Source organism: Anabrus simplex, chromosome 6 (assembly GCF_040414725.1).
Source record: "Anabrus simplex isolate iqAnaSimp1 chromosome 6, ASM4041472v1, whole genome shotgun sequence".
In the NCBI taxonomy this organism is placed as follows: Eukaryota; Metazoa; Arthropoda; class Insecta; order Orthoptera; family Tettigoniidae; genus Anabrus; species Anabrus simplex.
The window spans coordinates 169592268-169619355 of NC_090270.1; positions in this window are offsets into that span (position 1 = coordinate 169592268).

Sequence of the window (27088 nt, forward strand, 5' to 3'; positions counted from 1 at the left end):
CCCTTTAAAGACGTGCTAATTACTGTCCGTTCAACCTTCAATCTCCGTTTTTATCTGCCATACCATTACTCATAAAACAAAAAAGTTCATTACCATTGTTATGCTAATAATATCGGGTGCATTCCATACGTTAGGCTCGACTCACTGACTTGTAACCTCTCTTCCATCTGTTTTGACAGTTCGAATGCGAATTCCAAGATAACGTGATCCCATCTGACTGGAAAGATGTACAAAGGAACACTTCACCATTGTCTTGTGACGTATGTAATCGACCTAACCTCTTCAGCGCCGCCTTGATCCTGTAACATATGGCATCAATTCATGGCCTCCTTCATGACACCGCTGGACCTGAATATCATATAGTCGACTTACTTCTTAATACTGTTGAGAATGTAAAATTATTTTGCTAATCTCTGCTCACATATAAGATAATATTTCGTGACTGTAAGCGTGCGGTGACCACGGGGTTTTGAGCTTAGGAATTTCATTCCTCATCTTATATCCATCCAATTTCCTGTCTAAATGGGCGAGTTATTCTAGATATTTGACCCAGCTGGATGTATTTCCGAGTAATTCCTGTTAACCATTCCTTTAGCATGACCTTCAATGGCTCAACAGCTGACTCGCTTGCCATTGGACGGTCATAATACCAATGATATATCTTCTCAGTTCATTTATTGTAAGTATAATTTCTATACAGATGATCTTCAAATATATTATCACAGTAAAGCTATTGATATTGAGTTTGGAATTCATCAGATAAATTCTATTTTAAATCTGATTAGTTCCTATTCTAATAAGAACTGTTTGTTAATTAATCCTAAAGAGACACAAGCTATTATAATAGGGCAACAAGGGCAGTTAAATATCTTTAGTAAGACGTTATTGCCTTCCCTTTTGCTTTGTGGTGCAGCTATACCATTTCATAAGTCGGTAAAAAATCTTGGGATTATCATTAGTGACACACTTTATTGGAGTGAGCACATAACAAACATCTGTAGGAAAATTCACTCGTCACTTCATCCCCTCGAAACTCGCAATCGCTTCTTCCACTAAGCTTGAAATTTAAACTTATCCAGACCCTCATATTTACCATACTTAATTATTGTGATATTGTAATGATAGATTCCACCATGGAACAGACATTAAAATTACAGAGGGCAATGAACTCATGCATTAGGTTTATATTTTCAATTAAATTTTCAACTCATATCTCCCCCTGTTATGAAATTCTCTCCTGGTTAAAAATCGATAAACTACGACATCTTCACATTGCATCTCTTGTATTTAGTCTGTTGAATGAATCCAAACCCCAGTATTTATCCTCAAAGTTTAATTTACTCTCCTCCTCTCATGAACACAACACACGATCGACTACTACTCTCTCAATCCCTGTGCATCGCTCATCTTCATTTAACCGCTCCTTTCAAGTGTCTGGTGCAAGGCCATGGAATTCCCTTCCAGTTAGTGTTAGGAATTGCACTTCCTTAGCTTCTTTCAAGCGGTCTTGCCAAGATTACCTATGAACTCTTTCCAGTCTAACTGCGAGCATAACTCGCAGAGGCCGAAATAACGCTCAGGCCGCGCTGCGGGCATAGCCCGTAGTAAGGTTTGACAATTCACTAAATATCGAGAACGAGCTATGCACGCTTTCTGGTAGTTACATCGTGTCTGTCATGTATTAGTTACGAGAGTATTTAAGCAAATGGCAGTATTATATGTCTAAGTCAGAGAATTTACGATATTTTCAATCAGCATGCATCAGTAGATCTTGTCGCTCAGTGAGCTTTAAGACATGGCTTCTCGCGGCAAACGTGTGCTTGACAAAAGTGATATTTTCGATACTTTATGATATATTATAAGTTTATGCGCAAATTAACATATTACTGACATATGAATTCGAAACAACTTCTTACATTTCATTATGATTGGAGTTCGTTTTACGGCCTAGCGCATGTTTCCGCGTATTTCATATTTGTCTGAATATGTAAGATTGTCTACATATTAGTAAAGTTGTCTGTTTAGAAGACTGCATTTTCTCTTTCTCAGATGTCTTTTTTGGTAAATGGAACAATAATTTTACATTTGAGTAACTTTGACAAAATTTATCAATTAATATAAAATTTCACTAGAGCTCCCATTTTCATTATTGTAATTATTACAATTATTATTGCAAAATTATAATTTTTATATCGTACTCATTATTGTTGTTGTTTTTAATTGCAGTGCACATTTTATATTAGCAAAATAGGGTAAATATAACAGTATTTCAGAAAACTGTACTAGCTTGGTTATCCGTCAGACCTTAACTCCATTCGCAAAAACATGGTAGAATATATAAACAATTTCAAAATCTCAAGTGATAGTTGACATTATACGAACAGCGTTTTTCAAAACTAGATGCTCAAACAAGCATAAAGAAAAAAGAATCTTGCAAATATCTCCTACAGAAACAGAAAATGCCCAGTCCAGATCGTTTTTTAGGGATATTAAGGCCCAGACTGGAATGGGTTAAATGTATAACCAGCTTGTATGAATGGCAGTATGAATGGAAGAATGAATGAGGTTACGAATTATATTTTGGTATATTATTTCATTATTATATTTTATGAAATTTATTAGATTTGTGGTTAAGTGTAAGAGAGGGCCGTGAGCCTTAACTTCGCCACAAATGAAGGCATGAAATAAATAAATAAATAAATAAATAAATAAATAAATAAATAAATAAATAAATAAATAAAAATCTTTTTGGACCGCATCATGGCTAAAGCTGCAGTGTGGAAAAATTTCTTGAAACAGATATGTAATTTGAATTTGCGACACAAGAGTGGCAGGAAAAGTACTACTTCCCAACAGCGGTAGGTGCTCTTGACTTGATTGGAATTTATAAGCCTGCACATTATGGCGATGAATATATAAACAGAAAAGGTTATGCAAGTATTACTGTACAGGCAACGTGCATTGCCATGGAAGTTTTCACCAGTGTCGATGCATCATGGTCTGGATCTGTGCATGATTCACGAGTCTGGAGAAATTCAGCTGTCCAGACAACAGTAAGTCTGAATAGGGTTGTAGTTATTGATGATGATTATGTACTTGAATAATAGAACAGGGATGGTGTATTAATGTGTTTAATTAACACTCCAACTATCGTGGGGACAAAAGTAAAAACATGAATAATAATCATATAATATTAGAAGGACAGAGCATCAATATATAAAAGTCTTCAAAACCCTAACAAAGTTCAAGGAGTTTATAACACATATATGAGTTTATACACATATATTGATACTAGAGGCCGCCACAGAGTAAATGAGTTACTGTTATCGGATAGTAGCTATGGTATTGCACCATGGGTTATAACACCGTCCAGAAATCCGCAAACACGTCTAGAAAATGCTTATAACAGATGCATTACCAAAGAAAGAGTTGTGATCGAACGATGTTTTGGGCAACTAAAACCAGTTTTCCAATTCTTCAGCACAAAGTGCAGCTGTCTTTGAATAAAGTGCCAAATCTGATCATTTGTTGCTGTGCGTTGCACAATATTGCCAAGTACATACAGGATAAGGACCCTGAACTACAACCATTAGGTGGCAATATAAGTTTAGAGGATGGAAATGAGGATGACATGGCAGCTGCTGCAAATATCAGGTGGAATGGTGAAGCTAGGCCAAATGAATTGGCAGAGATAATATATCAAGGTGTTTGAGTTGCAGCAAGTACCAGTGTCACTCTTGCTTATTGTTCACTACCAAATATCAAACATGTAAGCAAAACACAACTTTTATAAACTTTATAAACCCGTTCAAGAAAATAAATCATGAATATACTTTGAGGAAATACCTGGAATTTTTGTCAGTGTTGAAATGGTATCCCATTCCAGCACTTCGTGAATAATATTCTCCCAGTCCTTGAGAACAATCTTTTTGTTTCCCGTTTTATTAATATCACACTTTTGCTTAACTCGCATTTTCATATTATTAATCTTCTTCGTTAAGGTGCTTGTCTCCAAGTTCTTGCCGCACATAGCTTGCAGCTTTTTCTGAACTGCTTCCAACGATTCGGATTTTTACTTCCGAACCGCCGGCAACTGAGATTTGCTAAAAAGTACAGCATGTTCCCGCAAAATACTGGCGAAAGTTAATGGAGAAACTTCTTCCATATCGAGGAACAATACACGCTTCATCTAAACACACGGAGAATACTGCATGAGCACGGTTTGTGTATGTGTACGGTATACGCAGTTGAGGTTATGTAGCGAAACAAAGAGCGAACAATTTACGATCAAGCAGAACACGAGCATCTACTCGATTTCGAATGATCCACATGGCAGTGCTCGTGAGTATCTGCTCCATCAGAGGAGAACCCTTTTATTTTTACCAAATGGAGTACATAATACTTGGGCTGAGAATATTCTCCTACTAAATGCTCATGCTCATGAGTATATAATTTGAGTAAGTACGCACGTTTTATTCATACCACGCAATAATTTCCAATTTCTCTCATCATACATGCTGGTCGTCCATTAAACCTCATGGGTTTTGAAATGGAGCTCGCACACCTACAACACAGGGCTCCATTTTAAGGACCATTCCACAACTTAAGTCATTGAATGATTGAAATCAGATATAATAAGCTCAGACTTACCTTTGCATTTTTGGAAGGAACGAAATCATCACGGCGAATAGCTCTTAACTACTTAACTCTCTCCGAGTCGTCGGTTGGGAACGAGAAAACACTCACTTTAGGGCCAGTGCGATAATTGCCCTTACAATTTGGAACACTGAATTTCTGAGGCATCGTTATTCTTAATTTGAAAAACAGTGATCGCTATTCACAGCAACGTACTACACACTTCCGGGTCTCGAATTGAAGTCCCGCGCATAAAAATGCCTCCACAAAACTGGGTAAACACCCCCAGATGAGACTAGAGTCAGGGGGCTCGACTTGCCTACGAGCTTCGAACCGATTCCCTTCCTACTTTCTGTGCTAGCCGCGGCAGCTCGAGCACTTGGGGGAGTGGTTACGTTCGAAAGAAAAAAAAACAAATATTTAAGATGGAGCCTTATGTAATATGAAAGTAGGATTCTCCGGGTTCAACTGTTACTGGATACTGCTTAGCATAACTACAAATGACAAAAATCATATAATGGGGGTTACGAATACTAATTTATTCAAAATATGACATAATAAAAAAGGAAAATACACAACCCTATACAATGAACTCTCCGCATACGGGAGGAAAAGAAAAGTAATTAACACTCTACATATGACTCGCCTAAGGGCGTCGTCTGCACAACGGTATAATTGAGGTTTTGCGACCACTTTCGTCCATCTTTCCCTCATAAGTTCTGAAACATGTTCGTTTAGCATGTTCATAACATGTAGGTTTATCTGTGCTTGCTAAGAGCTTGCATTAGCTCTCGTTTGACTTCACTAAACTGGCTATTAACTATTACCCAAACTGTACCGCAGAGGGAAGCGCCCCTGCTTTGTAAACGGACGGTCCTTCCTTCCGCAAGTCTTTGACTTTTATCTCCTTGACATGCTGTCTTTGTTGTTGTTATGACCTAGAAGAAAAAAGATGGAGTCGCCTCTACTCGGAGTAGCATTTTTGAATTATCGATGGGTTTTTATCAGGTTTAAACTCTGCCTGTATTCATATTCTGATTTTTAATTAATCAGCTTCAACCTCAGGTAATGTGAGCTGTGTTTTCGCTTTTATTTTATGTTTATCTTGTGGCTGTTTCAAGTGCCTTGTAATCGCGGCTGACTGATATACGTCTTTGCTCCGCGATATGAATGGGTGTGTGTTTGCGGGCATTATTGTGGTTTTGGTGACGAGGTAACTGGGTCTCTACGAGAATGATCATTATGTGCACGACATTATACTTCTTTATTGACACCAAATGTTAGTAGGCTCTGGGTGTCGACACGGAGATACGTCGTAGCCAGCGCCTGTGTTGGTGGGCTTGTACGTGGGCCGTGGGTCCATATCGTCCTGCTTATAACATATTTGCAGTGTGCACGTTTCTACGTCGTGTGTGGGAACTTACTTATGGCCAGGTGAGTCATACTACATGTGTTTACGATCTGTTTTGAAAAGAGGTTATTGACCCTATTGTTGCCCGATATCGACAATGCCTGAATGTTTGTGTGTATGTATGAGACCGAGCGAGGGGCTAAAAGGATGTCGTATCGGTCAGTTAATTTATGTTCCTTTTTATTTATTCCTCGTACACTTGTTTTTTCACTTCGAGTGTGGTGTTTATTATTTTTGTCTTGGTCTATTTTATGACAGTTTTGTTCGTTTTTATGACCGTTTTGCTCGTTCTTATGGCCACCATTTTTGTTTCATTTTAATTCGGGTGATGCGCACACCCGCCTTATTTTCTTTGCCTTTGGTGTGCTCTTTGGTACAGAGTTGCTGCACCCCTGGCCATCTCGATACCTTAATTGCCTTCATGTAACTATTGTTCGCTCTACTCCGAGAGGCTGCGTTATCTTTTATCCTTGTGTTGGTCATTGTTGATGCTTTAATAATGATGGAGGCTTGAGTAACGTTTAGTAAATAAATGTGAACTACTTCGCGGAAAGAAATGACCAATATAAGTCCGTGAGGGACTTTTCTGTCAATGATTTTTCAATATGTTGTGAATATATTAATTAAGCAGTGAGCAGGTCGTATGGTATTGTTTATCCATATATTTATGGTGTGTTGTGCTCGAACGGTTATGATGCTAGCTTCTACTAACCTGAAGGACAAAAGCACGTATGTAAAAATGTTTCATTTTTTCTTTGGTGGCTTCTTTTCTTGCATTTACGTTTTATCTTAATAAACCCTCATTTAATTTTATTTGATTTTTATTGCTGTAGTTAGTTTCTTTTTCCTTGTCATGAATTATTGTTATTAATCAATGTCTTCAGTTCGAGGCCGTTATCTGCCTCTCCTGATCGGAGTCCACGTCCTCGAATCTCCCGTCGTGTTGTTACGTATTGGGTCCGGTGCAAATGGTAGCAGATGCGTGCTCGATCAGGACGTCTCCTCTGTAATAGACTCAGACGAGATGGAACTGGAGGTGGTGATTTATGCTTATTTTATTATGTGAAGCCTCAATTTCTCTTAATTTATCTTGTGAAGCCACTATTATTCTGACCTTAATTTTGAGTCATATATTCTATTTATCTGCATTGTTGTGCCAATAGGCGTGTATGCGTTGTGTCTATTTGAGTTGAATAGCATTGTGTTGATAATGGAGAGTCAGAAAACGATTGAGATGAGTAAACATACCGATGTTTTGACTACGGAAATGCCCGACGCTGTGAGAGATAAAGGGGAGGATACTGATGAGCTTAATGCTTCAGTTGCGTCCGATAATGATAGTGCTAGGTGCCCTGATCGTGGAAATGTTATGGAGTGTCGTAATCGTGCCCTTGACCTGAACCGTGAGGAGCCCGTTTCTCCTATTTCCAGACCTGCTTGTTATCCGAACGCTAATGCAAATATTAATCCTGTGTTTGATGTAGTCCGTAAATGGAGATTAAATTTTTCGGGGGAAGGCAATAGTTCTAGCGTGATTGAATTCTTAGAGCGGGTGGAAGATATCGCGGAGTGCAATTCGCTACCCCTCGATCTATTCGTACCCGTCATCCCCGGAATGTTAGAAGGGCCGGCGTTGAGATGGTTTAGATTGACGAAAGCCAATATTCTACCATACATAAGACTCTGGCTTCCCTGGTTCTCAGCCGGTTGCATACAGAAAAACAAAATCCATACCTTTTCTGGTTAAATAATCAAGAATCACGGGAAACTCGCGAACTGTCCCTCACTATTATACCTAAATAACATAATGCACCTCTCTCTCGGTCAGGATTTCTTCTCTCTTGGTGTACATGCACTTATCATATGTGTAAAATACGCATGCATCGTCTGACTGACCCATGAGTTTCCCCAGCAAATACGATCGCCATGTTGGACATTAACTAGCAACCTATGGACATGATTTTCCCTGCTAATTTATTATTGTTCCAACCACCCCTAAGGGGAACTAAAATATTCTCATATCCTTGTCTCCCTTACTCGCTAGGATATGCTAAATATTACTAAGAATAACCCCTCACGATAAACTAATCATTAAGAAGAAATAAGGGGTCGTCCGGGAATTAGCTCCCTTGAATTTACGTTAACATGTTAAAGAACAATAAATTCCCATATTAGGACATGCATTATTTTACAACATTTAAGTATTTACAAAGGAAAGCTCATCCTATCCCCGGTTATACATTATCGTGCTTAAGAAATTTATATTTGACATCAACTCATCTGTTTGGTGGCCGTGGTTTTTCCTTCCACGGGAGACCCATGGTGGAGTTTACTCCTGCATGACCTCGGCGCTGGCGTCGAGCGTGCTGTCCTGTGACCCTGGTACACACAGGTCCGACATTCTGGCTGGCTCGTTCACTGCTGAAATCTTAAAGTAATCCAAGGGGTAACACTCCAAAACTCGTCACACGTTCCTGCTGTTACCACGACACGAGCACAGAGTCTACACCACGAACAAACAGGTCATGCCACATACAGCGAGCGCGTTCACAGCATGAATCGGGTAGCTCACGACACCTGAGCACCTGACTTAGAGTAGCAACTTGGGTGATACCAATTTACTAATATCATGGACTCATTTAGGCTGGCATTATACATAGCCGAAACCGCTACTCGTTTATAAACTCTACTTGCAGCTTATTTACTGACACGCGGCACAGAGACATTCGCCTAGGCTCGCTTGGTTTCCCGTCCGCACTTCACAAAGGTTTCGTATTTCACGGCCGCGACGGACACAATAGCACTGACTTAATACGTGGTCAGTAGGGTTCTGACTGTAAAATTGGGGCACAACGTGACACAATGTCCCCTCTCTACGACCCGCTAAGAACTGTCTTCAGCGAAGGTCAGCTCAGCCTTTACGGTATACGCACCGGAAGATAATGGGCGTAAACGATTCACGGTTCATTAAGGACAGGAGCTCCTTTCATTCCAGGAGTTGAAGACATTTAAATAGTGGATATTGTAGCCCTCTTTTTCCTCTCCTAATTGATCCAGGTGCGCTTAACCAATGATCGGCAATTATCCCGTAATTCGATTCCCGCCTTTAATTATTTCATTAGAGTCCCTCGTGGGTGGAGTCATCATTTGAGCGCGACTCTTACCTTGGGTGACGCTCTTGTATTCACATGTGTTTGCAATCTGTTAAATCTGGACATCTGGTGACCTCCTTTCTTCCCCTGAATAAAGTATTACGTATTTTTAGTCTGGGAAACGCAGAAAATTCAGCTCTATTCATTGGTGTGTCTCGTATAATTTTCCTATGTCTGGATCAAAATATCATACCATTTTTTACGCGCCAAAATCCGACGGTGGCACTCGTGAAACGTGCGTAAGAAACCGGAAGTTCTTTCTGTTAGTTTGGAACTCTGGGAAGCTGGGCCACTCCTCGGGGCGTTTCTGACTACTCCAGCATCGCGTCATCTTTCTAGCTCTCTCTGCAAGTTGAGAGGGTCTTTTCGCGGGGCTTGGCCCCTGCTCAGTCTTCCCTTTGTTTTCCAGGCGCTCTTTCGCGGGTTCCGTTCTGGCCGGACGCCGCCCGATCCCCATCGCCCATACTACTACAATGACGCGACCTTTAGAAGTGATTTTAATGAAGTAGAAAGGCACCTATAATTCCAATGAGCTGTAGTGGACACTGTACGGTTTCAGTACCAATAAATATAAACTCAGTTCTATGCCCACGTGACGGTCATGCTGGCACTTTAAACACGATTTATTAATATTTACAATTTATAAGTACTAAAACCTTTAGCTGAACTTACGGTACTCGTCCACGTTGCAACAAAACTTACATACCATTTTGTGTTGCGCAAGAAAAATGGCACGTACTGTTTACACACAGCACGCAATTTTGCCTTTTGGTCTAGTTGCGCAACACGAAAACTTGCGCACCCAAAGAAACTTTGCACAAAGTGTTTACACCACGCTACTTAAGTGGCGCAAATTTTCTCACATACAACTTTCCTAGTCAGCTGTTCTAGCGGATGTGAATGTTGATAGTAGCAAGCATATCTTCTAGCGAGTTGTTATAGACGGCTTGCTCATCTGTGATTTTATTACGGCGACGAAGAGAAAGACGAGAAGGAGCGAAACGGAAATGTTGGGTGAGGTAGTAGATTTTAGGTCGTGACATGGCCAGACTACACTAAAGGCCGTGACACTGAAACCTGGCAACACTGTACTGCTACTCTTTGGAGTCTTACTAGTAACATATGGGAGTTAACCTTCAATGATGCTTTCTCAAATAAAACGTTGCTGGAAGAGCAGTTTTCCTTGGATGCATATAAAACAAGGTGAAAATTGAAATAAAAACGTCAATGTAAATATGAGAATAAACAAACATATGGCCACAACTAGAAAAAAACAATACAATCCTATGTCTATCAAAATACATTTCTAACATTGGGAATCAACTTATAATCACTCCAGGGTTATCAGTTTTCTTTTCTTGCCAGAACTCTTAACCATGGCATCAGCATCATTATCATGTTTTGTGTAGTTGTTTATCAAAATATATGCAAAATAGGGCAAAGATAGACAGAGAAGTTCATGTAGAGGTTTTTCACAATATGAGCAGCACTCCCTTGTATCACTTACACTTTGCCTAGCAAGCTGAATCAATACACATTTCTGATTCTTACTCTGAAGGAATGCTAGTTCATATTCCTCAGAGATTAAAATCTGCATGATCTTATATACACTTGTACACACATTTAAGAGTAATTCTGACGGGACCGATAACCCACCTGTGTTTAAGCTATTAAACATATCATTTTTCACTGTTTCATTCGATACGTTTCAGATACAGTACCTGCAATTAAGTTTACTGGCTAACTTAACAGCTACATAACCTGAAATGTAAATGACAGGAAACATGTTATCAAAGTCTACTTCTGGTTCATTTACTTTCCCTAGCACACCGGAAAATTCACTGCATACATCTGTTTCGTCAGTTATGTTCAATGAATCGGAATCTAATTCAAACATATCCTTGCTTAAGTATATTTCTTTATATTTTGCAGACCTTAATCCTAGCAAACACTGCACTCTTATCTTCTTCTCAGCTTTAAAAACTTTTAAAACAGATGCATTATAATTGGCACCACACAACTGTATATAAGAACTAAATCTCTTCTCAAGTTTATCGGTTTGAAACTTTCCTGCCAACACATACTCGACTTCAGGTAGATCTAAACAAAAGCTTATCAACTCACTCATGGCACTTGTTGTTTGTATGAGAGCCCTGAAAGTGTCTACTGAAAGGCGACTGTATTGCAAGGTCATATTAATCCATGTCCTCAACCAATTCACAAATTCTTCAAGAAACTGTAATCCGATATCGCCTCTTGATGTGAATGGAGAAGCATCCACTTCTCTCTTTCTGCTTCCAACTGACTTGCTCTTAATGTTCATAACTGTCCACCATCTATTAATCAAGCTAAGAGAATGTTCTACTTCAGAATAGCTCCTTGTAGGCACTGCTGTAATTGTCTCGTAACAAAAAATATTACAAACAAGAGCCGCGTTCTGCCTCTCTATGACTGATGGAAGCACCGACTTGTAATTAAGTCTAGAGGCACACTTCAATAACTTGTTGGACTCTAACTTGTACAGTTCTCTCAACACTGAAAACTGGGCTTTGAAATCTGAACAACCCAGATTTAAGGAGATAAACAGTATCAAATAAAAAGTAAATATAAGAATCACACTTTGGGTTGGGCATCTTATAATTTAAACTTCCACCTAGAACATTAAACATGTTGCGATTTATCCGATTATTATCAGAAATAATGCTAAGCCCAGTAAAACCGAAATTTTGGACAGGACTGATAGTTTTTTTGTCAAGATACCTAAGTCATCACCTGTTACATTTTTTACTGGCACCAGTGCAACTACAGCAGAAACACTCCCAAAAACAGAACTTATCATAAAGGCCTGAATGGTTCTAGCTTACTTTCCTGTTTGATTCTGAGCATGGCCATGCACAACACCTGACTTATACTGGCAATATGAGTTAACATGCATTTCATCCACAAGGAGATTACATATCGCTGTCTTACAGAAAGACCACGTGCTATACTCTTCAGAAAACTGTCATTATCTTTATCAGGTGACACATGTAATGCATTTGCTATGCGTTTGACGTGTCTAGAATGAGGAAGGAACATAATATTTTGACTGCGAATAGCAGCATAACAGGCAGAAGATATGTAGTAAATTAGAAATGAAAACTGAAAAAGAAGACATGAATATTACTTCTTGGACACACACAGGAGCTGAAACTGATGGCTTGAAAACACTGCTTGTTTCGAGTCTGGAAATTCTTCATCTGAGTGAGATTCAATGAAAGTCTCAAGATCTGACAGCTGGCCTTTGATATGGTTCACGATTTTCTTGTAATGCACCTGAGGTTCCAACTCATTATTTGCATGGCATTCCCAATAATTGTTCAGAATGTCACTGAGTAGTGACCACTTCTGTAACTTTCCCTTTAATAAGGGATCTTCCTTACCTACATTTTTCCCTTTCACAAACACTGATAGCTCCACAACGCTGACACTTTTACTGCTACCTCAACTGTTGGTACCTCATTGATTGACAGAGTGTAAAATACCAATTCATTTTCACTACTTTCTGTCAACCATCTGTTTCCTAAACAGTCAGCAAGAAGGGTTTACAATCTTTTAAGGCTACAAAATCTACAATTTTGTCTTGTTCAACAAGTTTTTGAAATTCCTCCTCCTCTGTTTTCTGAATTTCTTTACGCCTGTCATCTGGAGTTTTCTTGTGGGTGGACTGGGTTTGGTTAAATAATAGGGAAGGTTTGGGAAAATCCTAGGGAGAGCACCAGACTTTAGTGTAGGCCTATCTTTCTTCCTTGTTTTCCTTTCACCATTGTGATCAATATAAGTCTCATATATTTCCACATCTTCAGGAGCAAAGTGTTTCGCACAGACTACACTAGATGAAGTAGGGTTCCAGTTGTCTCTGGGGATACATTTCAACCAAGAAGCTTTCACTGCATCATCCTTAGGAAATCTGAACACTGAAATGTATCCTTCTTGATTAGAATCATAGTTGCTGGAGCACGAAGGAACACAGCAATGCCTTGGCATCTGAAATTAAGCCTAGCGTTAGTTGTGGTTGTCATACTTGTCATACTTGTGAAACGTAAAATAAAATAAAACAGTCATGCCGTTCTTTTAAACTACTCGACTTTAAAAACACAAACACAGAATGACTTTAGAAACGATGTGGATTGTCACTCTTATACATATTGTAACATGAGATAGCTCACCTTTGCCGTAAATTAATGCCGTTCCAGGTAACCAAATAGCGTGTATGATGATGTTTTAAACTATAACACATAAACTATCTTCAGTATACTCTGAATTTTAAACAATGCCATGAAGTTAATTCACACACAACACAAAATACAATGATACACCACGTTAGAATTGTTTACAAATTACGAACACAGAAGTCACATGCTTGACTCCAAGCGACGTTGTCGGATCTCCAATGTCACGGCCTTAGTAAAGTCCAACCATGGTCGTGAACATTGTGGAGTTGTTAATAACTTGTTAAGGAACTCTACATGGAAGACCAAGTTTTCTACAAGAATTTCCTGCGAATATCAGCGATTGATTTGGAATTTCTTCTATGAAGAGTAGCGCCGTTGATACGAAAGAAAGGCACGCTAATGAGAAAAACAGTATCAGCAACGGAACGTCTTGTGTTGACATTGGGATATTTAGCAACAGGTAAGCCAATTTTTTAAACTTGGATTTTATACAGTACACTTAAGGAATCATTTCTTTTAGCTTATTGTAATTTACTACATTTTGTTTTGTTTTGTTACAGGTGACAGCTATCAAATATTGATACCGACATGCGCTATTTCACGTGCAATACCTGAAGTTTGTGATGCTATTTACAGCGTGATGAAAGCTCTCTGCCGTTTTTGTTTCTTTCTATAGCCCGTTGCCTCAAAATGCCATAAACATTCTTGTGTTTCAACTAAATATATCAGCTTTCACTTCATCTCCGTTGTCCATTTCGTGTTCACATTGTAACCTGTAAATGAACTTACGTAAATTTAGCAATTGTTACTAAGATGGGTATCTATTTTGAGGCATGTTATATTTCATTTACAATCAAGGATATACAGGTACGTATTTACGTTACTTTATTCCTGAGTGTGAACCTCTCAAACATCAGTATAATGTCACAGCAGATGGCATGTGAGAATTTTGCGCAACAAATTTATCTCTACTTTTCACGCCATTTTTGGACGGTGCAACTTCCTCTCTTCCGCTGTGTACACGATGCCACTTTTGAAATTGCACGCAACTTGAAAGTTGCTCAGAATTCCAGTGGCACGTGCAACTTTTCGAATTGCATGACTGTTTACACAAAGCCACTCAACTTTTCTTGCTCAAATCGTAGTTGCATGCCATTTTAGTTGAACTGTGGACGAGTAGCTGTACACTATTAGGAATATTAAGCAAGTGTTAACGCACAAGCCTCGATTAATGTTAATATAATCGATGAAAAACACACATAATAGGGAAACGCGTCCTAATTCACCAAGCGGCACCCAGCTAACTGAGCTACTGGCATGGGGCCACGCGGACCTACGTCATCTGCTACTCTCATTCGTGTTGCCAGGCCTTACATACATACATACATACATACATACATACATACATACATACATACATACATACATACATACGTACATATAAATCAATCAATCAATCAATACTGATCTGCATTTAGGGCAGTCGCCCAGGTGGCAGATTCCTTATCTGTTGCTTTCCTAGCCTTTTCCGAAATGATTTCAAAGAAATTGGAAATTTATTGAACATCTCCCTTGGTAAGTTATTCCAATCCCTAACTCCCCTTCCTATAAATTAATATTTGCCCCAGTTTGTCCTCTTGAATTCCAACTTTATCTTCATATTGTGATCTTCCCTACTTTTATAGACGCCATTCAAACCTATTCGTCTACTAATGTCATTCCACGCCATCTCTCCGCTGACAGCTCGGAACATACCACTTAGTCGAGCAGCTCTTCTATTTTCTCTCAATTCTTCCCAACCCAAACCTTGCAACATTTTTGTAACGCTACTCTTTTGTCGGAAATCACCCAGAACAAATCGAGCTGCTTCTCTTTGGATTTTTTCCAGTTCTTGAATCAGGTAATCCTGGTGAGGGTCCCATACACTGGAATCATACTCTAGTTGGGGTCTTACCAGAGACTTATATGCACTCTTCTTTACATCCTTACTGCAACCCCTAAACACCCTCATAACCATGTGCAGAGATCGGTACCCTTTATTTACAATCCCATTTATGTGATTACCCCAATGAAGATCTTTCCTTATATTAACACCTAGATACTTACAATGATCCCCAAAAGGAACTTTCACCCCATCAACGCAGTAATTAAAACTGAGAGGACTTTTCCTATTTGTAAAACTCACAACCTGACTTTTAGCCCCGTTTATCAACATACCATTGCCTGCTGTCCATCTCACAATATTTTCGAGGTCACGTTGCAGTTGCTCACAATCTTGTAACTTATTTATCACTCTATAGAGAATAACATCATCCGCAAAAAGCCTTACCTCCGATTCCACTCCTTTACTCATATCATTTATATATATAAGAAAACATAAAGGTCCGATAACACTGCCCTGAGGAACTCCCCTCTCAACTATTACAGGGTGAGACAAAGCTTCACCTATTCTAACTCTCTGAGATCTATTTTCTAGAAATATAGCAACCCATTCAGTCACTCTTTTGTCTAGTCCAATTGCACTCATTTTTGCCAGTAGTCTCCCATGATCCACCCTATCAAAGGCTTTAGACATGTCAATCGCGATACAGTCCATTTGACCTCCAGAATCCAAGATATCTGCTATATCTTGCTGGAATCCTACAAGTTGAGCTTCAGTGGAATAACCTTTCCTAAAACCGAATTGCCTTCTATCGAACCAGTTATTAATTTCACAAACATGTCTAATATAATCAGAAAGAATGCCTTCCCAAAGCTTACCTACAATGCATGTCAAACTTACTGGCCTGTAATTTTCAGCTTTATGTCTATCACCCTTTCCTTTATACACAGGGGCTACTATAGCAACTCTCCATTCATCTGGTATAGCTCCTTCGGCCAAACAATAATCAAATAAGTACTTCAGATATGGTACTATATCCCAACCCATTGTCTTTAGTATATCCCCAGAAATCTGATCAATTCCAGCCGCTTTTCTAGTTTTCATCTTTTGTATCTTATTGTAAATGTCATTGTTATCATACGTAAATTTTATTACTTCTTTGGCCTTAGTCTCTTCCTCTATCTCGACATTATCCTTGTAACCAACAATCTTTACATACTGCTGACTGAATACTTCTGCCTTTTGAAGATCCTCACATACACACTCCCCTTGTTCATTAATTATTCCTGGAATGTCCATCTTGGAACCTGTTTCTGCCTTAAAATACCTATACATACCCTTCCATTTTTCACTAAAATTTGTATGACTGCCAATTATGCTTGCCATCATGTTATCCTTAGCTGCCTTCTTTGCTAGATTCAATTTTCTAGTAAGTTCCTTCAATTTCTCCTTACTTCCACAGCCATATCTAACTCTATTTCTTTCAGTCTGCACCTCCTTCTTAGTCTCTTTATTTCTCTATTATAATAAGGTGGGTCTTTACCATTCCTTACCACCATTAAAGGTACAAACCTGTTTTCGCATTCCTCAACAATTTCTTTAAACCCATCCTAGAGTCTGTTTACATTTTTATTTACCGTTTTCCACCGATCATATTTACTTTTTAGAAACAGCCTCATACCTGCTTTATCAGCCGTATGGTACTGCCTAACAGTCCTACTTTTAAGACCTTCCTTTCTATCACATTTATTTTTAACTACCACAAAAACTGCTTCATTATCACTAATACCATCTATTACTTCAGTTTCCCTATAGAGCTCATCTGGTTTTATCAGCACGACATCCAGGATATTTTTCCCTCTGGTTGGTTCCATCACTTTCTGAATCAGCTGTCCTTCCCATATTAACTTATTTGCCATTTGTTGGTCATGCTTCCTGTCGTTCGCATTTCCTTCCCAATTGACATCTGGCAAATTCAGATCTCCCGCTACAATCACATTTCTTTCCATGTCGTTTCCCACATAGCTGACTATCCTATCAAATAATTCCGAATCCGCATCAGTGCTACCCTTTCCCGATCTGTACACTCCAAATATATCAAGTTGCCTATTATCTTTAGAAATGAGCCTTACACCTAGAATTTCATGTGTCTCATCTTTAACTTTTTCGTAGCTTACAAATTCTTCTTTCACGAGAATGAAAACTCCTCCTCCCACCTTTCCTATCCTATCTCTACGATACACACTCCAGTGCCGTGAGAAAATTTCTGCATCCGTTATATCATTTCTCAGCCATGATTCAACTCCTATTACAATATCTAGTAAATATATATCTATTAAATTACTTAATTCTATTCCTTTCTTTACAATACTTCTACAGTTCAACACTAACAATTTTATGTCATCCCTACTTGATTTCCAGTTCCCTGTTCCCTTATCACCGCTCCCTAGGTCATCCCGTTTCCCTGAATGTACCTCCCTATTACCCTTCCAAACAAATTTCCTAACTTAAACGTACCACTGCGGTTTAAATGAAGGCCATCCGAGCGCAGATCCCTTTCTCCTACCCACCCATTAGGATCTAGAAATTTCACTCCCAGTTTCCCACATACCCACTCCATAGTCTCATTTAAATCCCCAATCACCCTCCAGTCAGTATCCCTCCTACACAGTATTCCACTTAAAACAATCTCCGCTTTCTTAAACTTCACCCGTGCTGCATTTACCAGATCCCACACATCTCCAACTATGTTGGTACTTATATCAGCTTGCCTTACGTTGTTGGTACCAACGTGAAACACTACCACCTTCTCCTTCCCCTCCTCCCTCTCTTCTACTTTCCTCAACATCTGCCTCAACCTAATTCCTGGATAACATTCTACCCTGGTTCCCTATCCTCCACGTGTCTAACGATGGAATCCCCCATGACCAGAGCCTCAACCCTACCCACCTCATTTGATCCCCTGCCCTCCTGGTCAGCCCTATCTTTCCTGATAGCTGCAGAAGCTACTTCCTACTCACTTTTCTCCTTCCCATGACTTTGTTCCACCTTTCTTTTCCTATCCTCTACTCTACATTTCCCTTTCCTACCTTTTCCCTTCCTCCTACTTCCATGCATCTCAGCAACAGTTCCCTGTCCCTCATCTTCCCTCTGTTGTTCTACCTGGAGTGACTCGTACCGATTTTGCACAGACACCTGTCCTGAATTCTGATCCTGAATAGAGCCCTTGGCCTGCAATCTCCTTCCCCTTAGAACATTAGACCACCTGTCTTCTACAACTCCTCCCTTTCCTTCCCCTCCCTCTTGTACACTTACTGTAACCTGTACATTGTTTGAGGGAGTCCTATCTTCCTTCGCGTCTTCTGTGAGAATCCTAATTATCTCCCTCAAACTTTCCAACTCCTCCCTCATACCCCTCAATGCCTCACCACACCCACAATAAGTACACTCGCGCTCCTTAGCCATTCTCTACGGGGGGAATATTTTAAATTAAAAAAATAAAATAACTTATTTGCAAAAAAATAAATGAACGGAGGGATATATTGTCTGGGATAGTGCACAACAATAAGGTAATTAATATACGACTACACTACAATACTACTTAGCCGTGCTCTATTATTATTTTTTTTTATCCTACAACCCCTAACAGGATAAAAGCTGCTGTTAATTACTGAATATTGAACTGCAATTACTGGGATATATGAACTTTATTATTATTAGCTAACCGCTCATAAATATTGAAAGATCGAGGGAGCGAAATATAAATTACGGATACTAACTACCTACTCAGAAGTACAAATGAATGGAATACAAGTTCAGCTGATTTTTATTTATATTTACTTGACTACACTACACCCTTTGTTCACGACTGTAGCCAACAATGCAATATTTGAATATGAGGAGCGACAATAATCAATAACAATACGACTGTTAACTATTACCGTGTAATCTCTTTAACTTCTTTTTAAATGGAAGTTTACAGGCGTATCGTGTTTTTTAATGAAGTAAATTATTACCTTCACGATATTAAATTCGAAACAAGGTGCACCTAGCTAGCCTACTTAACCTAGAAAACGTAATTTACTGAAGACCAACTGAATTACTTGTTACAAAATTTAAATAATTATTACTACTCCCAATTTCTGCCAACAAGCACTAAACACCACTATATAAACAGCACTAAATGAATCAGATATACATAAAATTAAGCTATTTCAATAGGTTTTCACTACTTTATCACTACAATAATGCAAGAGCTCTCTCAACAGCCAACCGTTCTCAAGCGCATCCAACAATGCAATCAAAATACAATGATACACCACGTTAGAATTGTTTACAAATTACGAACACAGAAGTCACATACGAAATATACGAAACATACATACATACATACATACATACATACATACATACATACATACATACATACATACATACATACATACATACATACATACATACATACATACATACATACATACATACATACTTACATACATACATACATACATACATACATACATACATACATACATACATACATACATACATACATATATTATTATTATTATTATTATTATTATTATTATTATTATTATTATTATTATTATTATTATTATAATAGACTGTTTTGCCTTTCAGCGTTCAGTCTGCAAGCCTCTGTGAATTAGTTCTATACATCTTATCTTTAAATCTTTATAAACTGAGTATAACCATCTTTGTCTTGGTCTCCTTCTACTTCTCTTACCCTCCATAACAGAGTCCATTATACTCCTAGGCAACCTATCCCCCTCCATTCGCCTCACATAACCCCACCACCGAAGCCGGTTTACGAGTACAGCTTCATCCATCGAGTTCATTCCTAAATTAGCCTTTATCTCCTCATTCCGAGCACCCTCCTGCCATTGTTCCCACCTGTTTGTACCAGCAATCATTGTCGCTACTTTCATGTCTGATACTTCTAACTTATGAATAAGATATCCTGAGTCCACCCAGCTTTCGCTCCCGTAAAGCAAAGTTGGTTTGAAGACAGACCGATGTAAAGATAGTTTCGTCTGGGAGCTGACTTCCTTCTTACAGAATACTGTTGATCGCAACTGCGAGCTCACTACATTAGCTTTACGACACCTTGATTCAATCTCACTTACTATACATTCGAACCTGCCCTATCGGTCACCCTTATTCAGGGGACACCTCCCTATAGGACAATTTTCTTCAGAACCAATTTTATTTTACATAAGACAAGTGTTAAATTGGCCTCATTTAAGCGGACACCTCGAACTCCGGACAGCGGACATCGCCATGTCTCCCGTCCACTTGACTTAAGCGGACACTTTACACGTTGCAGGACAATTTATTACGCCGGACCACATGTCATCCTTTCTTTTAAAACCATTCTTCAGACATAAGCAAATCCCTTTTAAATGTTTGTACTATTTCGAGTGCAAAGGGAGAGAAGGTACATCGGAATGCAGTTCTACCTAGTGATGTATAGGCCTATTCCGAGAATTCTAATTGCCCAGAAATGCTGCCAGAGACTGTTGACTCACAAGTTACCTGGGGATTTTCTTACCTTCTTGCATCATTATATTCATAACTCGAATTTGCGTGTCACGCTGGACAACGAGTACGGCGAGAACACTGTGGAATTATTTAACGGACTTGATTCTGTTTTCGAGAATATCGCAGTTAAGAAAATATGTGCTAAATTTACACAGACGAAGCTTCACTTTTACTTCACGAAGCTGTAATGTTTGTAAACGATGTAAAATCACTTATAATAACTCTATGAACTACTAACACATAAATGACTTGGAATAATGAAAATAAAGGTATGTAACTTATATTTAAGGTGGATGTTCTTTGCCATTAAATTTTTCGCTTATATTTACAAACTTGTTTTAGCGGACACCTCTCATAACGGACATTTTTCCTCGGAACCGCGGTGTCCACAGAAGGGAGGTTCGACTGTATTACCATCCTGGGAGAACACACAACCTAAATACTTGAAATTATCGACCTGTTCTAGCTTTGTATCATCAATCTGACATTCAATTCTGTTGAATTTGTTACCTACTGACATCAATTTAGTCTTCGAAAGGCTAATTTTCACACCATACACATTGCACCTATTTTCAAGTCCCAAGATATTAGACTGCAGGCTTTCGGCACAATCTGCCATCAAGATCAAGTCATCAGCATAGGCCAGACTGCTTACTACATTTCCACTTAACTGAATCCCACTCTGCCATTTTATACCTTTCAGCAGATGATCCAAGTAAACTACGAACAGCAAAAATGAAAGATTTCTGCCTTGTCTAACCCCTGTAAGTACCCTGAACCAAGAACTCATTTTACCATCAATTCTCACTAAAGCACAATTGTCGACATAAATGCCTGTGATTGATTTTAATAATCTACCTTTAATTGCATAGCCCCCAGTATAACGAACATCTTTTCCCTCGGTACCCTGTCATAAATGCTTTCTCTAGATCTAAGAAACATAAACATAACTGCCTATTCCTCTCGTAGCATTTCTCAATTACCTGGCGCATACTGAAACCTCACTGGTTTTCATCCAACTTCATCTCAACTACTGATCGCACCGTCCCTTCCAAGATGCCAGTGAATACTTTGCCTGGTATATTAATCAATGAGATACCTCGATAGTTGTTGCAATCCTTCCTGCTCCCTTGCTTATAGATAGGAGCAATTACTGCTTTTGTCCAATCTGAAGGTACCTTACCAAAATTCCATGCTAATCTTACTACTCTATGAAGCCATTTCATCCCTGCCTTCCCTTTATACTTCACCATTTCAGGTCTAATTTCATCTATTCCTGCTGCTTTATGACAATGGAGATTATTTACCATCCTATCCACTTCATCAAGCGTAATTTCATCAACATCATTTTCCTCCTCCCCATGAGCTTGGCTTTTCGCAACACCACTAGGAAGATTTCCTTCTACGTTGAGAAGATGTTCAAAATATTCCTTCCACCTCTCCAGTGATTCCCTGGGATCTATTGTGATTTCAACTCAATTACTCAAAACACTGTTCATTTCCTTTTTCCCTCCCTTCCTATGATTCTTTATTACTGTCCAGAAAGGTTTCCCCGCTGCTTGACCTAGCCTTTACTGGTTATTACCAAAATCTTCCCACGACTTCTTTTTGGATTCAGCAACTATTTGTTTTGCTCTGTTTCTTTCAACTACGTACAAATCCCTGTCTGCCTCGGCCCTTGTTTGGGGCCATTTCTGATAAGCTTTCTTTTTTACGTTTACAAGCTGCTCTCACATCATTCCACCAAGATGTTCGCCTTTTCCCATCGTTACACACAGTTGTTCCTAGGCATTCCCTTGCTGTTTCTACTACAGCGTCCCTATATGCCACCCCTTCAGTTTCTGTATCCTGAACCTGCTTACTATTTTCTGTTGGAAACTTCTCACTAATCATATCCATGTACTTCTATCTAATTTCCTCGTCCTGGAGATTTTCTACCCTTATTCGTTTGGAAACATATTTCACTTTCTCTACCCTAGGCCTAGAGATACTTAGTTCACTACAGATCAGATGGGGGTCTGTATCATCAAAAAATCTTCTGAAATCTCGTACATTCCTAACAGATTTCCTGAATTCGAAGTCGGTTAAGATATAGTCTATTATGGATCTGGTACCCCTAACCTCCCATGTGTAGCGGTGAATAGCCTTATGCTTGAAGAATGTATCCATAACTGCTAAACACATACTAGCACAGAAGTCCAGCAAATGTTTTCCATTCCCATTAGCTTCCATATCTTCTCCACATTTACCAATCACCCTTTCGTATTGTTCAGTTCTATTCCCAACCCTCGCATTGAAATCGCCCATTAGCACTATTCTATCCTTGCTGTTGACCCTGACTACGATGTCACTCATTGTTTCCTAAAACTTGTCAGCTTCATCCTCACATGGTGAATACATGGAGACAATTATCGTCCTAATTCCTCCACCGCCAAATATACCCACATCATTCGCTCATTTACATGCCTAACAGATATTAATGTTGCGTGCAATGGTATTTCTGAAAAGGAGCCCACCCGAGACTCTGCCCTTCCCTTTCTAACACTCGTCAAGTACACTTTATAATCTCCTATCTCTTCCTCGTTATCTCCCCTTACCCGAATATCACGTACTCGTAGCACATTCAGGTGCATCCTCTTTGCTGACTCAGCCAGTTCTACTTTCTTTCTTCCATATTGATAGCTCCCATCGAATTCAATTTCGTTCGCCAAGTTGTTTCCAAGGAGTCCCTCGCCTGTCAAATGGGAGTGGGACTCCGTTACCCCCATAGGCCTGAGGCTTGCCTAAAATGTTCTGAGCTCGGTAAATTAATGAAGCAGGATGCTACCCCACTTGCACATAGTCCAAGTGAGGATCTCTCCTCTAACGGGTTATGGACCACCTGTGAATTGTATAGTCCTAGCCGCCTGAGCACAAGGAGGGCCATGAGTCAGAATAAGTCCGAGATGCCCATTCCCATTCCATAGCAACTGGTATCCCGACTCTCAGGACCACTTATTAGGCCACTCAGCCGTTGCCCATGGTTCACGAACTAGGACGTGTCTACAGTAACCCACACCATGAACCAAATATCAAATAACAATAATTTAAAAAAAATGACATTTGCTGTTGGTTACAACTGAAAGAACAAAGAAAAAAAAAACAGAAACCACAACATATCTAAAATACCAGATCAAAATTCAACATTTATAAGGTTTATTCTTTAGCGAGACATTTGTTTATCCGTGGCAGACGTTATTTCTGGTGGTTCTGGGTACTTCTGTTATGAATGGTAACTTATCTCTCTGAAATGTTCATTACCAAAAGAAAATGCACTGGCTGTACCTTTATTTTGTGCTATATATCAGTATATTGATATGTTATTCGTATTATGATGTAATACACTTTAGGGATTTTTTTTTTAAGTGGAAAACGCGCCACACTCTTAAATTAATTGGCGCCGAATGTGAATGTCGGAAAGTATCGACAGTTTTTCACTTGCGTTTTACTTCGAAATGTTCCGATTCTGTTTATATTTTGTTAAAAGTTAATTGTAGGCACTGCAATATATTCTCGCACATTTTCTTTGCATTCGCACTGTCCAGGTAAGAGACGGAATTTAACCGATGGCGATAATAATACTTGGTCTGCATTGTCTGACAACCGTGCATTATGGCAACAGATTTATCGCGGAGAAAAAGTTTGAATGTACTTCAAATTACTCTTTGTTTAATCACAGGTAATGGTAAACTATGTTCATATTGCAGTCATAATCAACAACTCGGTATCTGCTATATCAGCTGGTGTGCTTTTAAAGTGAACCTTTGTTGTGCAGGTTAACAGCCTTCACGAATTCCATTTTTGACATAGATTCATGTAGTAAGAGTATTGTTTCTATTTTATAGTAAATCTCTAAAAGAGGTTTTTCATACATCTGTGGCTGATTTATTCTATTCTATCGTTTTGAGTATCATATGTTCTGGTATTTTATAGGACATAGAAGTATTTGGTTCGATCTGTTCTTCAAAATGTGCTGACGATTTCCTAGTGGTGGTGATTATTGTTTGAAGGAGAAGTGCAACTGGCCAACCATCCCCTCATAGACCTTCAGATAATGAGGACATGAGCAAAAGAAAAAGGCCACGAAGTGCGTAAAATTGATATATACCCTAGACCTTGCAAACCTCCTACTGTTGGGGTGGGAATAGAACAGGAGTTGGCCAAGTTAGATTAGGTAGGAAAGATGGAAGTGAGAAGCCTGCCACAAGTAAGAGGAAGCAGTGCTAGACTCAGCTAGTGTACCCTTAGTCGCTAACCTACGCTTGCAAAGTTAAGAGCCTCTGGGAACTTCCTGTTTTAGCCACCACTTTTATAACAGGCAGCGGATGTTATGGATGCATTCTACCTCTAACATACATTGGGGAAGGTTTCCTGGTACTTCAATGTTATTTTCTTACTATAAACTTAAACCTGCTTTCCTCAATTATATAGGCTAACTATTTCCTTCATAAGAAACTTCTACTTTGTTGTGGATTTATGGGTGAGAGGACTTAATCTGGTCACAAGTTTAAGTTTGTACAAATGTCTGTGTTATACTGAGGTCCATTTTACTATTAGTTTTTGTTAGGGAGGTTTATTGACTTCAGGTGCTGAATCAAAATAATGCTGGTACTTCTTTATTCCAGGAAAATAATTAAATAGGGTAGCAACAGGTTATACGATTTTGGACACTGCTTTCTATAATCCTAACTTTATGTATGCAAGTTCCAAGACTCTAAATTCTGTGATGATAACCGAAGTCACAATAAGCCTGAACTGTGTATGTAGTAGTCAGTAACATATGTGTGGTCTTCGAGACTGCTACGAAAAATTTGATTGACTGAAGGTAGTTTGTCAAGAGGACTTCAGTTTTTTCTCTAATGCCTTTCCTGGTGAGATATAGTGTTTTAGAGTGCACTATGTCTTGTTACTTTCATTGACTTGTCTCAGTCCCATCCTTGGCTTTGACAATATGAAAGTGACCGAGGTATGAGCTATGCTAGTAATGCCATTCCTTATACAGCCAGTCCCTGTTATGAATGGTGTGAAAATATTGCTCATAGGGTTGGTTGGTGCATTTCAGTGGGCTTGGCAGACTGATATGTAAAAGCGACTTCTGGCCCTGTGAAGAAAGCAACGGGAACCTACCTTATTCCTCATTACCCTAGTAGCCTACACCTCCTCCTAAGTGACACCTAGGTTGTCTATGACAGCTGATGGCAGAGCTATGGAGGATCAAACCAGCTTTCGGGTTGAATACCCAACATACAAGTCATAATGTGAATTTTCAAATCAGTCCTTTCAATTACTTTTCATTATATTTTACGCTAGCTGATGTACCCATGTTTTACTACGGAATTCTCAGAAAGACTGTCTTTGTGGTTTTCCCAACTGAAGTCAACATAGATAATTACAATGACGCCAGTAGGAATGTAGCGATTAAAAGCAATGTTGTCATATAAAATACTCGATCAAATGAAACACTGCACATTTTATCGCGTTTAACAAACAGTTCAACGCTGCCGATCTAACAGTCCAAAATTCCAGTGCTGGAACAACCAGGCCCACAGAGAGCCGCGAACACTCCTCTGTCATTATTCTGTTAAATGTGCACACTGCTCATTCTAATCAGTGCCTCAGAGTAGGGGTTGAGTAGCTGGAATGCTATGACGAACCATTGTGTTACGTACTAGTAGTATCAGAAAATTTATGAACCAGAGGAAAGGAATGGCATACTAATGAAGAGAGAGACCTAACTCCCTAGCTACACCCCATCAGCATTCAGGCAGACTGGCTTTCTCTTTTTCTTTTTGCTACTGGTTTAATTTCGCACTAACACATCAAAGGATTTAGGTGATATAAGGAGAGAAAAGGGCTAGGATTGAGAAAGTAGCTGCCATGGCCTTAAGTACAGACCCAGCATTTTCCTGGTGTTGAAATGGGTTACCAAAGAGAACCATATCTACAGAGCTGCCGACAGTGGGATTTGAACTCATTATCTCCCGAATGCAAGCTGAGAGCTATGCGACTAACCACACAGCCAGCTCACTTGGTCTCTCATTTCTGTTGCTCCTTGTGGCCTATCTAACCTGTTGTTGTTTTTAGCTATAGCGTGTGTTCCTACGGCTTTCCTAGCTTCTGTTGACAAGAATAGTTTGTTGCAAAGAATAGGAAAAAATGAGAGATGTGACAAAGAAGAAAGTGAATATGTTGA